This window comes from Uloborus diversus, chromosome 2 (genome assembly GCF_026930045.1).
Source record: "Uloborus diversus isolate 005 chromosome 2, Udiv.v.3.1, whole genome shotgun sequence".
NCBI classification, from domain to species: domain Eukaryota; kingdom Metazoa; phylum Arthropoda; class Arachnida; order Araneae; family Uloboridae; genus Uloborus; species Uloborus diversus.
The window spans coordinates 18,787,060-18,800,523 of NC_072732.1; positions in this window are offsets into that span (position 1 = coordinate 18,787,060).

Below are 13,464 nucleotides of genomic sequence, written 5' to 3' on the forward strand. Positions count from 1 at the left end.
GACTATGTTGGTCTTCATGTAGTTCTAACTAAAACAAATTGAATACACTCTGACAAATTTTATTAAATAAAGTCATCCATTTTATTATTGATTAATTTTGATTCCACTTTTTCGTAATGAAAGAGTTAAACTTCCAAGGCCTAATAGGCTGTGCTTGGAGTGTTATCTAAGTAGCTAATGTATTACACATTTTACAGCTAGCACAAAACTGGTAATTAATTGCATGATAAAATAAGAGTAACAAAATAATTAACTAATATAAACTAAAAGTAATGAAAAGTATTAAAGTTTTAGATTTTTGTACCTGTTTTTTTTAAAAAATTTACAGGCACATAAGAACTGATAACGGCCAAAATGACTCCTCTGATTTTCTAGTGTCAATGCCTTAGAATAGAAATAAAATGGACGGAGCAAGTCCTATCTTGGCAAAAGCTGGTTCAAAGATCCCTAGTCACGTGACTCAACCAGGACGAATGGTTGGCATGTTTTGTGCGAAACCAGTGAAAGAAACTATTTCTTCCAATGCTTCGCTTTAAAATCTACCACGTGACTTAGGATCATTGCTTCTAGAAGGTCTTCGCTCCCTCCATTTTATCTCTTCTCAATGGTCAATGCTTTTTAAATGTATTATTTAAAATTTTAAATAAAGAATAACATTGTTAACAATCATAACTATTAAATACAGAAAAATACTGGAAAACGGTTCACACTAAAGAAATATCAATTTTCATATTAAAATGGAAATATAGCCCCGCCCCCTCTTGAATTATGTTCTTTATTAAACTGTTCCAAAAACCGTTAGTCTGATGATTTTTATTCTGTCCAAAGAGTGACTGCAGAGATGTTTCTTAGTATTTGTCGATGTTTTCGAGTCATTTGACAGAAAGAAACAGGATTTCGTGACAGAGCGTCGTCATTGGAGAATGTCAACAAGATGTTAGAGAAGCATATCGTTTCGACGGCTTCACAAACTTCTGGAAGATGCTCAACTGCGTCAAAACCAGTCTGTTTTACGAATACATTTTCACCCTATGACACAGTCAGAAAAATGCAATTCAACAATTTTTCTTCAAGCTCATCATTTTTTTTTCTTCGTCTAACATTTTTCAATGAAACTCTTACGTCTTTATGACAGTAATGAACTATTTAAGTCGCTGCTTCTTCAAAGTAATACCATATTTAGGAAGAAGAAATTCAAAAATGAATGCAGGAGAATTTTCTTCTCAAGTGTTTTGCAAAGTATATCTCTAAAGTTATTTGAAGTAAGCTGTTATCCAGTTCGGATGAGCAAAAACGGCAAGCGACTGCGTTTTTTTTTTTTTTTTTTTTTCAAAGTTCACGTTTCTGTCTAAATTTACAAACAGTCATTTTCAAGATCACTCTTTTTTTAATCCTGTTCTGTATTTCATTTTAAATACATAATCTTTTAATTTGCTTCGTTCTTCCAAAAAGTCAAAGGTCAGAGGGAGAAGGAGAGGAAAAACTGTCTGCAAAGCTGCCAGGCGGCGCAGCTGTCGGCTGCGATGTTGTTTCAGATGCCTTTCGGGACATCCAAGCCCCATTTATGTAGCGAGTATGGATTTAAGGTAATAAGGAGTGGCTCCTGGGAGAGTGAGACTCCAAATTGGGCAGGAGTGCAAGTTCATCTCCACAATGAGAAACAGTTCTCGATGGGAGGCGGGGAATCCCCAGAAATTCTGTACACATGGTAACTGCTAACAACAGACCACAGGGATCCCGCGGATTTAACAAGCACGTACCACATGCCTATTTGGAGACGTCGGGCTCCGAGATTGGAATCCTCCGATTCAAATCCAGAGCCTTATTCACTGGGATACCCTCCGCCTTTTTTAGACAGCTTTTATTTTCTCTTTTCTCTCCCACTTCGTTTCCTCCGCAAAGTAAAATATCCAGTCTCTCTTTAACCAAAAAGGTTTTCTCAGCTCCATGGCTTTTGAGAAGTTTATTACTGCAAATATTTCTAACACTTTTGTTTGCAATTTTATTGTTTGTTATTTTTGTGTATTCGCTGAATTTTTTTAAGTCCTTTATAGATCTTTCAGCGATTTTTCAATTTCCAATAACTATTGTGTTCTGCCTTTTCTTGAAATGTATTATCTCTTTCCGTCAAAACAAGACTCAAATATAGCTCTTCCAACTTTTGGAGTTCTAGCTATTGGATATTTTTCACCACATGCGTTTAAAAAGTTCAGAAAGAAAAAATCGATCATTTTCTCCTTCCGTTTTATTGAGCACATGGAAGGGGGCGGGGCAGAGAAACAGCTATGTTGATATCAAACTCATCGTGGTAAAAGTTTTTACAGTTTATAAAATAGTACAATAGCAGTTAAAAACTATAATTTAGATTCTTTAAATATACTTTTAAAATATGCACCTGTTTAAAATAGTTGCTTGAATATTTTATGGTTTACATTTCATAGTTTTATTTTTCACAGTTTTTATAAAATAAAGAAAACAAAGGTATTTTTTTTTTAAGTTCTTTAAAAATAGAAATGATTGCTGACTGTCGGCACGTTACCTGCTTTAAAGCACTGATTCCTGCAGATTAAATTTATCACACCTTATTTTTTTATGCACCGCAATCTCAAAAAAGTTTTTTTTCTCTTTAAATTAAGGAGAAGCACACTTATACAAACATTATTCAACATAATTCCAAAATTAACTTCATATGGGTACAAAAGAAGCGCATGAATAAGGCTTTTTTCCTTGTCAAGCGTCATTTTCTGCCAGCCATTTTTTCTTTCTTTTTTTTTTTTTGCTTTTTTTTTATTTCTTTTTTAATTTTTTTTCCTTTTTTTGTTATTTTTTATTTTTTTTTTATTTTCTTTTTTTTAATTCTTTTTCTTCCCTTTTTTTTGTTTGTTTTTTTAGTTTTTTTCTATTTTTTCATGCATTTTTTTTCTTTCTTTTTTTTTAAGCTGCAGCTTTTTTTTTTTTTTTTTTTTTTTTTGACGCTTGACAAGCACATTACACAACTAGTCTCTCACAAAAACTACAAACAATTTGATGCAATACAGAACTGCGCGTAATGAAGGACAGTCAGAATAAGAACAATTTCCACACACATATGCTTCTAATTTAGATTTGGACATTTTAAAATTTCACCACATGACATTAACATTAATAATAAAATCAAGCAAATAAACCTTTTTCAACAACACAAAATCTTTTAACCTGCAGGAAAAGTTCCTTACATAATATTCAAACATTATACTTAAAGCATTTATATTAATATTAGCAATGTTTTAATATATGAATGTTATTAAAGCTTTCATTTAAAAATTGATATATATTTAATGAATGGAAATTTAAAGATTGTTTTATTCCAGCCACAAACGAAGGAAGACTATTTTCCTATAAAACTTTGCCTCAATGATTTGAAATATTTATAAATAATCACATTTTAAAGGACAAAATTTTTTTTTTTAATGTTTCAAAATTGCCCATCAAAAATAAAATCATTTCTCCTAAAACAATGCCTTCAAAGAAGGATTTTAAGAAAGGGAAGGGGGTGGTATTGTGAAAATGAAGAAAAAGTAATTCATCCGAAATTAGTAATCGCGATTTTTTATTACAATCAAGGGTTTAACCATCCCGCATGAGCTCAACTCATTAAATTGACTTTAAGGACCTAAACGGTATGGCTAAACCACGTGATTATCATACGATTGACAAAGTTAAACGCGTTCCCCCTCCCCCATTTTTGAAAAGCTTTTCATATTTTAACGACACGGCTGAACATTAATCTGAAGTTGCAAATATTTTCCAGCATTTTTCAGTAGCAAGAGAGAAAATGTAATTTACTCTTTGGTACAGAAATTTTTAAAACCTTTTAAAATTTCCAACGACAATTTAGATGAGATTTCGTGAAGTGTTTCAATGATTTTAACCCGGAAACTATGCGATAGTACAGTTATAAGAATTTATTTGATAAATAGACATTTTAAAAACCTTTTTAAAAAATTTCAAACCACAATTTAGATTCGATTTTTTGAAGTGTTTCAATGATCAGGAAATCATACGATAGTGTATTAATGAAAATATGTAAATAAGTACCAATAAAAAGAGCATAGTCAAACATGTTTTCCGACAGACAAATTATTTGCCCTCTGTCCCCATTATCGAAACATAAGATCTTTAACTCTGCCAAAATTTTAAGAAAAGTCGCCAAATTTAGCGAGTTGCGGTGAGAAATGGAGGACACCATTCACACAATTTGCAGTTGGCTATCCTGCCAAAAGCAGACAATGAAATCATCTTCGAGAAATCGGTACCTTTCATTTTTCACCAAGTCTTTAAATTAGGTGTTTTCTTCAAATTTCGGCAGTTTTTATGACCTTATTTATCGACAACATAGGCACGAGAATGGGCACTGTCGAAAATGCTCTTTTTTAGGCTGCTACCAATTTTGATCTTCATTATTACATCATTCGTGTGGCTCCCTGATAAGTTTTAACAGGCATTACTGTAAAAGCACTTATTTTTGCGATGTTTTGATTTTCACTATTTTGCGTGCTCGTCATGAGCGAAAAAAAATAATAAGTCTCATAAAGTATTTACACTTTATACATAATTTTCGGTTCGGTTTACATAAAATGAGAAATTTTCAACTCACAAAATCACTGATATCTTCATTTCCGCTAAACTAAGTGATTTTACATTACTACATTTTTATTTGAAACCATAAACTAAAATTTTAAAAGTGTAGCTACTTTGAGCCTGCGTAACGTGAAAGTTTCCACAACTAAACTTGGATGTAAAGCTAATAAAATCTATCAAACCTTTCTGAAGGAGATAAATTTAACAAAATAACTGTTAGGAATAAAAATAAGACTACGTGTTTTCTCCCAGAAATACTATTCGCCAAATATACTAGTTCTAATCTTCAAGTACATTTATTTAAATAGAAAAAATAATAAATTGGTCTTCTTTAACAAAAATTTGCTTATCAAAATTTTAGAATGCTGTGTGTATTCAGAGATTATTTTTAATTGCAGTTAACTCCTTAACACACAGTGGCGAGTCTATAACTTGAGCAAGGGGCAGAAAGATAAGCTCAATAAAGGAGGAGGGGTCTTAGTGCAGACTCCACCACTGATAGTTTTTAGAATAGGTGTCTTAGGGGGTCATTCTCCATTTTTTCGAGATTTCACATTCTGAAGGAAGGGGGGCGAGTTGCTCCTTAACCCTTGAGGGGATGCACCATTTCTCTTAGGGGGATGAGCAGCTCTGTCTGAGCTCCGTGGAAGTCTTAATAAGAGATGGTTCATCTTTCCTCCTACGAACAAGTTAGGATTTCAATATATTAAAATATGAACTTTTTTTTTTTACTTTTTAAGTTTACATTAATAGTGTATTAGGAAATACAAAAATTTTGAAATACTTATCCCGCACATTTTTGAGATTTGAAAACAGTACGTGTACGTTAATTGGTTATAAATCTAAAGGGTGTCCCAAAATTAACGCAAGATTTGAATTTGCCACCATTTTTTCCATAAATTGTTGGCAGCCATGAAAAAAGAACAATTTGACAGTTGAGAGTTTAGGGTTAGTAAAAATGGGGTGTTATTGTACCATACAGCTAGAGAGAGTGAAACATTTCAATTACTGCATAAGGCATTTCCTAGTCGTGTACTCTCTCATTTCGGTCATCAGAATTGGCACAATAGATCGTGTGATTTAACATTTTTAAATTTCTTCTTATGAGGTTATTTGAATTCAAAGGTATATGTCAACAAGCCCACAACCACCCGTGCATTACCGTGTTGCGATACCGAGCGCCAATAGCAGTAACTACTTGACCAGCCTCAACTTTCATTATTTTTGAAACAATTGTTCAAAAATAAAAGCGCGTTATTATATCGTATAACGCTCCATTTTTGATTACCCTAAACTCTCAGATGTCAAATTGTTCTTTTTTCATGGTTGCCAACCATTTATTGCAAAAATGGCACCAAATTCAAATCTTGCGTTAATTTTGGGACACCCTTTACAAACTGCCGCCCCATATCGTGGAATTGCAAATCAACGCCGAAAAAGTCGGGTATAATATTCGGAAATGGCAGTTGCGCTTTTTCTCTGGAACCATCAGTCTGGAATAGCCATAGAAGACCAAGAGCCAAACGATCTCACATAAAAGCCGAGTATATCTTCACATTGGTAGCTAAAAAGGTTTTTAGCTCACCAGAGAGGATCCACCTTCATGGTACGGTTCCGTTTAGCAAAAGTCAAGATAGAAGCTAATATATAAGCTTCGTACTATAAATTTTGTGAAAAGGGCCCGGTGCAGGAAGAGGGTCAATTTTTTTCCCGTTGAAAAATTTCAAAACTGATTTAAAAAGTGCAACTTCATGCACGTTTTGGTGGTAACGTTGAACGAAAGAGGGTTGAGGCTCCTTCTCACACCCTTTTGAAAATGATTATCCATTTCAGGAATAATTTTTTTTGGGGAATATTAGGGAGTCGGATGCTCCTCCCGTTTATTTTCCGAAATAAGACTTAAAAAATGTAACTTTAGATAATCTTTAATGATGTTTTGGGAATAGAGAATGCTCTGATGCTCTCCCTGGAATGTTTTTGATGTTGAATTCTTAGAAGCACAGTTTTAGGATATCTTTGGTGACTTTAAGGAAGGCAGGTGGATTTGGGGTTCTTTTTCGAAATAATTGGTCTTGAAGACGCAATTTTAGAGCAAGTTGTTAACATTAAGGGCCTATACAGTGGCGCACACAAGGCAGGGGTCCAGGGGGTCCGGACCCCTCCCATAAGTCTTGCTTTTCCCCCGATTGATTAAGGTTCTATATATTTTGTACGTAGATTAATTTCAAACAACGGCAACAATAACTTAATATCTAATGGGAGAAAAAATAAAATCATGCTAAAAGATTTTTAAAAATATTGTGCACTTTTCCTATAACGAATTGCCTATAAGGAGCAGAATGGGTATTATAAATGCACTGTAATAACCATGTTTATAGTTTTGTAATTTCAGATTAAAATGGGATTCTATGATTCTGAATCCATTTTTTAATTATGAAAAAAGTAAAGCATAAGTTATTTTGCTTTCTCATTATTTATTTCGTTCTCAGGAATCGATAAAATCAAGTCAATATGTTTGATGGCGTATTGGAGTATGATGAGAGAATAAGACTTTCGATTTGAACCCTCCCCTTGCAAAATTTCTGTGTGCGCCACTGGGGCCTAAGTATCGCTCCTTCGGAAATTTTTGACAGCGGTAACCCAAATTTTAAGCTATGTTTAGTGACGTTTCAGAAAGTTAAAAATTCAGAGCTCGTTCTGGATATTTTTCGAACCGGAAGTCTGAAAAACGCACTCTTAAGTTAAATTTGTTAACTGTTAGGAAACGGCGAAGGCTTTGAGGCTTGCTTTGAAAAAGCTTCAAAGTTGAAGTCGTACAACAACAATTTTAAGCGACTTTAATGAATTTTAGGAATCAGGAAACGTTTGGAGGCTCTGTCTGAAAATTTGGCGGCTTTATTTGCCGACTTTAGGGGGATGTCCTAACATCGCGAATGTGAAATTAAAGCCTTGAAATTTGTCAAAACTGAATTCCTAAAGATGAGACTTCAGGCTTACTTTTAGGAAAGATAGAGGAAAGTGGAAAGGTTCTCTCCCGAAATTGAAGTCTATTTTAAGTTGTATGAGAAAAAGAAGAGTTCGAAGATTCTCCCGTGCAAATTTACATTAAAGGAATTTGAAAGTATATGTGGTGATGATAGAGAAGGGGAGTGCTCTGGTGATCTCATCCTGGAAATTTGTTAAGTTTAATGTCCTAGAAATGCAATTTTTGGCAGCTTTTAAAGACGTTAAGTGTGGAGGAAGAGAGTGTTCTACAGCTAGTTTCTGAAACTAAAATCTAGCAGACATAATTTCGACTATCTTTGGCAGTAAAGTTTATAAAAGAGTAAGGCTTCGGGGATCATTCTATATATCTGTTTTCAAAAATATATTCCTCAAAACTCATTTTAAACTCTGACAAAACAAGAAGGAGCTTCAGGATTTGCGGGCTGTCTTCAGAAATCTTTATTTCCTGAAAATTTTAAAACGGGATTTAAAGTTATATTTTGAAGGAGTGGGATATGTCCCTCGCAATTTTTTCCCGAGATTGAAATCCTGAAAATGAAGTTTTGCATGGAGATGTGAGGGGAACGGAGAGTGCTTGGGTACATACTGTTTAAATTTTCAACATTGAGGATTCAGATTGTTATGTTAGGGTAAGGCGTAAGAGATTCGAAAACCTTTCTCCCTCTCGAAGCACATTTTAAAACTGTCTTAAGCAACGTTTGAAAAGGATGAGCAAGGAGAGGCTTCCAACCAAAAATTGTTTAGAATTGAAGCGCCGCAAACACTAAGGTAATTTATGTTTGGCTAAGAAATGTTGTAGAAGAGTTGCACAAATTAACAAGATCTCAACAGTCTGGAGTAATTTAATGCACTTTTGTGCAGTATCTGAACAATTAGTGATGATTAAAACTAAATTTTTTAAATAGCGGGTGTTTAAGTCTAGGAAAAAGAATCACAGTAACGTTTCTCATGAAATAATCAGTAAATTAAATAAACTCCTAGAGTAGTTGGCAGCTTTGCACATACCATTGCCTTTATGCATCTTCGAAAGATGTTCAACTATTTTATTGAAAACAAAGTGTCAAACTGTTTTAAATATAAACAAAATAAACTGTTGAACTGCTTATGTCATGAACTGACAGTTATTTATTAACGCTTGCAAGGAAATATCCCACAAATACTTCGCACTTTTTAACTAGGATTGTAAATTAAACTGGAAGAAGCTCACTAATAAATTACCGGTATAAGGGGAAAGTCAACTTGAGTCGATTTTTTTTGCAAGAAGGAACATACAAATAAACTCGTGAATGAAATTCTTTGATAACATGTTCACTTGAAGTTTTTTTTAGCCATTTTTAAAACTTAGCATACGTACCTGAAAACAACTTATTTCTGAACTTTATCAAAAACTTTTTCGCATGCATTAGCGTTGGCAAGTAAAATATATAGCTATCAAAAGTCAGTGACCGACAATCTGCTTGACCCAAAATATCACAATTGGCCCACCAGTTTTACCTCTGCATAACTACGCGATTACTTTTATAGTCGGAATGTCACACTTTAATTCGTAAGTCAGAGGGGTATTTGAAAGTCCTGACCTAATAATTTAGTCACACGGACGTAAAAAAGAGGGGGCTTTTCTTGTAAATTCGACAAAAGTTTAACATAAAAGCTGATGTTGTAAGCAAACGAATCAAAGTGCATAGTGCAATTGATATAATTTTGAAGAACAAGTCAAATGTGAATGAATGTTTTTATTGTCATTGGCCATACACCCACAGCAATAAAAACTCGATATTACGATCATTAATCGTCTCAACTTTATAAATTTCAACTGTAGGCTATTAAAAAACAAATCGTTTTTTTTTTATTAGGAATCTGCCGTTTAGAACTGCAATATTTTTTGATATATCCAGAAATTTCTGAAAATGTAGAATAAAATGTTTAAGTATTTCAACACCGTAATCCAGAAAATGATTTTATTGAGATAATAAAGATTAGCAAGCAGACGCTCGTGTTTTGTGCAGTGTAAAGATTAATGCAGAAAAAACAAGAGAAAACTAAAAAATAATAATAAAAAGGCTTTATGATCATTACCTCAAAGTTATATTCGTTAGATAACCAAGGTTCTCTTCAAATGGAGTTTAAAAGGCTTAATTCTCGAATCACAGAATTTGGGGGGCAGGGGGGAGGTAGCGAAACCTCTTAAGTTAATATACTGGGTTTGCTTAAACTAAGACCTGGAACTGTTTCAGCAAAAAAAAAAAAAGCTATTTAATACATTTCATTTCAGGAGAAGGCATTTCTACGCCAAGAATACAAAACCGCTTAAAAACAACCGCCGTTGTCTTAGTTAATACCACCGGCACCCGCACGGTTTTTCACATAGTGGAAAATTAAAATGTCATTTGGTTCGCTTGTATATTTAAAAACAATGCGTGATGAATTTCTCGCCAATATGCTACGGTAATTGACTCGTCCATGTTATGGTAATTCGCTCGGTGCAGAGGAAAATTGCTTCTAGGTCCACACCCCCATGCCAGAAACTAATTTTGTTATAAATATCATGAAAATCGGAGGAACTATCTAGGCGCTATGTACGTCACACAGTTCCAGACATCTAGACAGATTCATACTTTCACAGCTTTATTATTAGTGAAGATAAAGATATAATACTCTACAATGATCATTAGTGTTAGGGCGATGATAACTTTAATTTGAAGCTCTCGTTTGGTTTTCAATCATTCTAAATTATAAAATTCTAAATTAAAAAATGTAGCTAGATTTCTTTTCGAACTGTTGTTTATGGAGTTTCCTCATGAAAAATTATTGGGGAAAAAAACTGCTAACTTTCGTTTTGTTTCGATTCTTAACAAGTCCTTTGTAGACTCAGTGATCACTTGGTGGAGAGCTTTCAAATGGTATTTTTTTCTGTTATGCCTCGATTATTTATATCGGTGATTTTTCAAACTTTTCCGCAAAGAATGGTTTGGGTTGTAAGCTACTTTTTAGTGTTTCTATTGGCAGTTTGAGTTTCTTAATACATTTCTAACATTGATTTCAGCAGTTATTCTTTGCAGTTGTATTACAGCGTGCCATGGTGGTTGAACTGAAAGTGGAAACTTCATTTTGTAGCAGGTAGGACCAGCAAGAATGAACAAGCGATTAAGTATATACGATTTCCGCTCCCGGTTCACCCGTGGCACTCTTTGTGACTCAACTACAGAGCACAACAATAAAGTAGCGGCCAATGTTGCGATTATCTATTTTGATTAAGGGTCAAATTCAAATCTAGCAGACTTCGATTGATTCGAGCACAATCGAGTTGAATGATTCCCTAAGTCAGAAATTGTTATCTGAATGAACATTTGAGCAGACGATCGGCATAGTCTAAATCATTTACCTGAAGCACATCTTCGATAGACATAATGAAATCTTAAAATGACTAAGAAAATTGGATTTCCACACTCATCCGACGAAGAACACCAGGACTGCTCAACGTTTTTCGAAAGGAGTAGGAAGTACCTTCCCCTCCATTCGCGTATAAAATTGGCACACACAAAATGATGCCTCTACACATATGTAGAGCGTTTCCAGCCCAGTACAGATTAAATTCCACGAAAAAACTAATGCAAATTCCCTTTTTCAATCGAGATAAGTAATTTTTAAAATGATAGCTTTTTCTTCATTAATAACTCGTGGATGTATTCCTGAATTAAACACATAAAATAATCAAGAACGGGGAGAATAATGCAAAGAAGAATTTCTAACATTACCAGTTTGCTCCTGACGGACTTTTCATCATGTGTCCCCACGACGAAATTTATGTAAGTTAAAGAAATTTTGAACTACTTTTTTTTTCTGTACCATATTTGAAAAAACTCAAAATACAATGTCAGAAATCGCAACTCGCAACAATGTCTCACACAAGATGTCATTTCTCAAAAAAAAAGTCAACGTACAGGCACACACTCCATTACTTTCTGTAGGCCAAACAAAGATTACTATTCCAAAAACTCACGAAATATCCGAGTCATTCTACAGTATTTGTCTGTGGGATGTCTCGTACGTAATACTATATAAATTTATTAATTTTTTTTTTGCTTTAAAAGTACGAAGTAATGAAATTTTCTATCGTTTTTAACTCTCATTAGTATTTTCATAATAAAAAAATATGTAAGTTCAGTGAAACCCCGATTTTACGTCCCCAGAATCTATGTTATTCTTGCACTTCGCATTTTTTTTTCACCAAGTACCAGTTTTTCCATCTTCATATACATAATAGCCAATCCACTTATCGAAGTACGCTTCTGACGTCATCAACACTATGTTTTGGTAATGTTTGACATACAGGGAAATACTTTCTTTTGACAAGGCTGAACTGGATCCATTAACTAAACTGTTTTACTGCTAAGACTCGTTTTAGGAGAATGAAGGACCGAAAAAGTCGCCACGATAAACGCTACCTGCTGGAGTTTAGGACTAATTCACTAGAATGAGGGTTAAAAAGGTCAACTATCAAAATATCACCAAACAGGCAATAGTTTCGTTCAAATGTAGAAGCAATTTTCACTCGTCATACCTTGACGGGCGATTTTCTAGTAGACTAATGATGGTAATTTAATCTGGAGTGTAAGTTTGTTATTTAGGAATTTCCCACATTTTACGTTTTCACTGGGATGTAAACAAAAAAGTTCTAAACTAAGCAATACATTTCATTTTTGCGTGTTTTTTTTTTCATTTTAAGGATAATCCAGGTTGTTGAAAGTTAATCCATAAAAACAGAAATGCTACTGCTCTATCCACAGCCGTCCTTATGGACTTGAACGTCTGCAAATGAACATGAACAAGCAGATCCGCAAGCACATAGCCCATGCCTTCTTTCAATATTACGTTGAAGAGCTAATAAGTATTGACTTTTATTTTTCTGACTTATTTTTCATAAATACCAGGAACAAAACTTTCAAAGCATTTTAATTCTAGAAGATGCTGCTTCTACTTTGAATTCAATGACTAAAAAACAATCTACTATTACGGACTATTTTCAGCCTAAGCGCCCCTATTCGCAATTAAATGCGTTGAAATGATGTAAAATGGTATGTATAAGAACCTTTTTTTTTTTTTGTAAAATACGGATATTATATCCTTTGAAAGAGTCATCTTTACTATTTTTTCAATTTGAGTTTTTGCTTAGTCTTTTTGTATTTGATTTTTGGCTTTTAATGTGTTTCCTGTATATTACGTTTTTATTTTCAACTCTGTCCCTTGAGAAACGTAAAATCGGGGTTTCCTTGTATTTCAAGATTCAGTCTTAAGTACGGAACATTTCACAGCCAAATACTGTGGAATCACCCCTCTTCAACTTTTCCAAAGAGTCAAGCCCCGCTTCGAACTTCAACCTTCATGCGCTGGACTCTTGGGTTCAACAATTTGATTGTTCCATTAACTCCGTTTTCCGAACCATTGCCCAGAGACCCGAACGCCCACTTTTAGGCACAGCGTCACCAGTCCAGAGAATGTTCGAATCTCCATGCTCGAAAAATGTCAACCAGCACAGAAAAAAAAGCACACCTGTTATTTTTCCTCCAATCACAAATTTGATCCCAGCTCGGCTGAGATACTTTTTCACCCATCACGAAACGAGGCGTCGAATCATGGCCAGAGACATTTTATATTTACGTGCGTGTGTGATCAATGTGTAAATGACATGAATGTGTGTGATCAATGTGTAAGAGATGCGAGTGTGTGTGGTCGATGTGTAAATGACGTGAATAAACATATCAACGTGAAAATGACGTGAATGTGCATTATCAATGTGTAAATGAAGTGAATGAGTGTGATCAATGTGTAAATGATGTG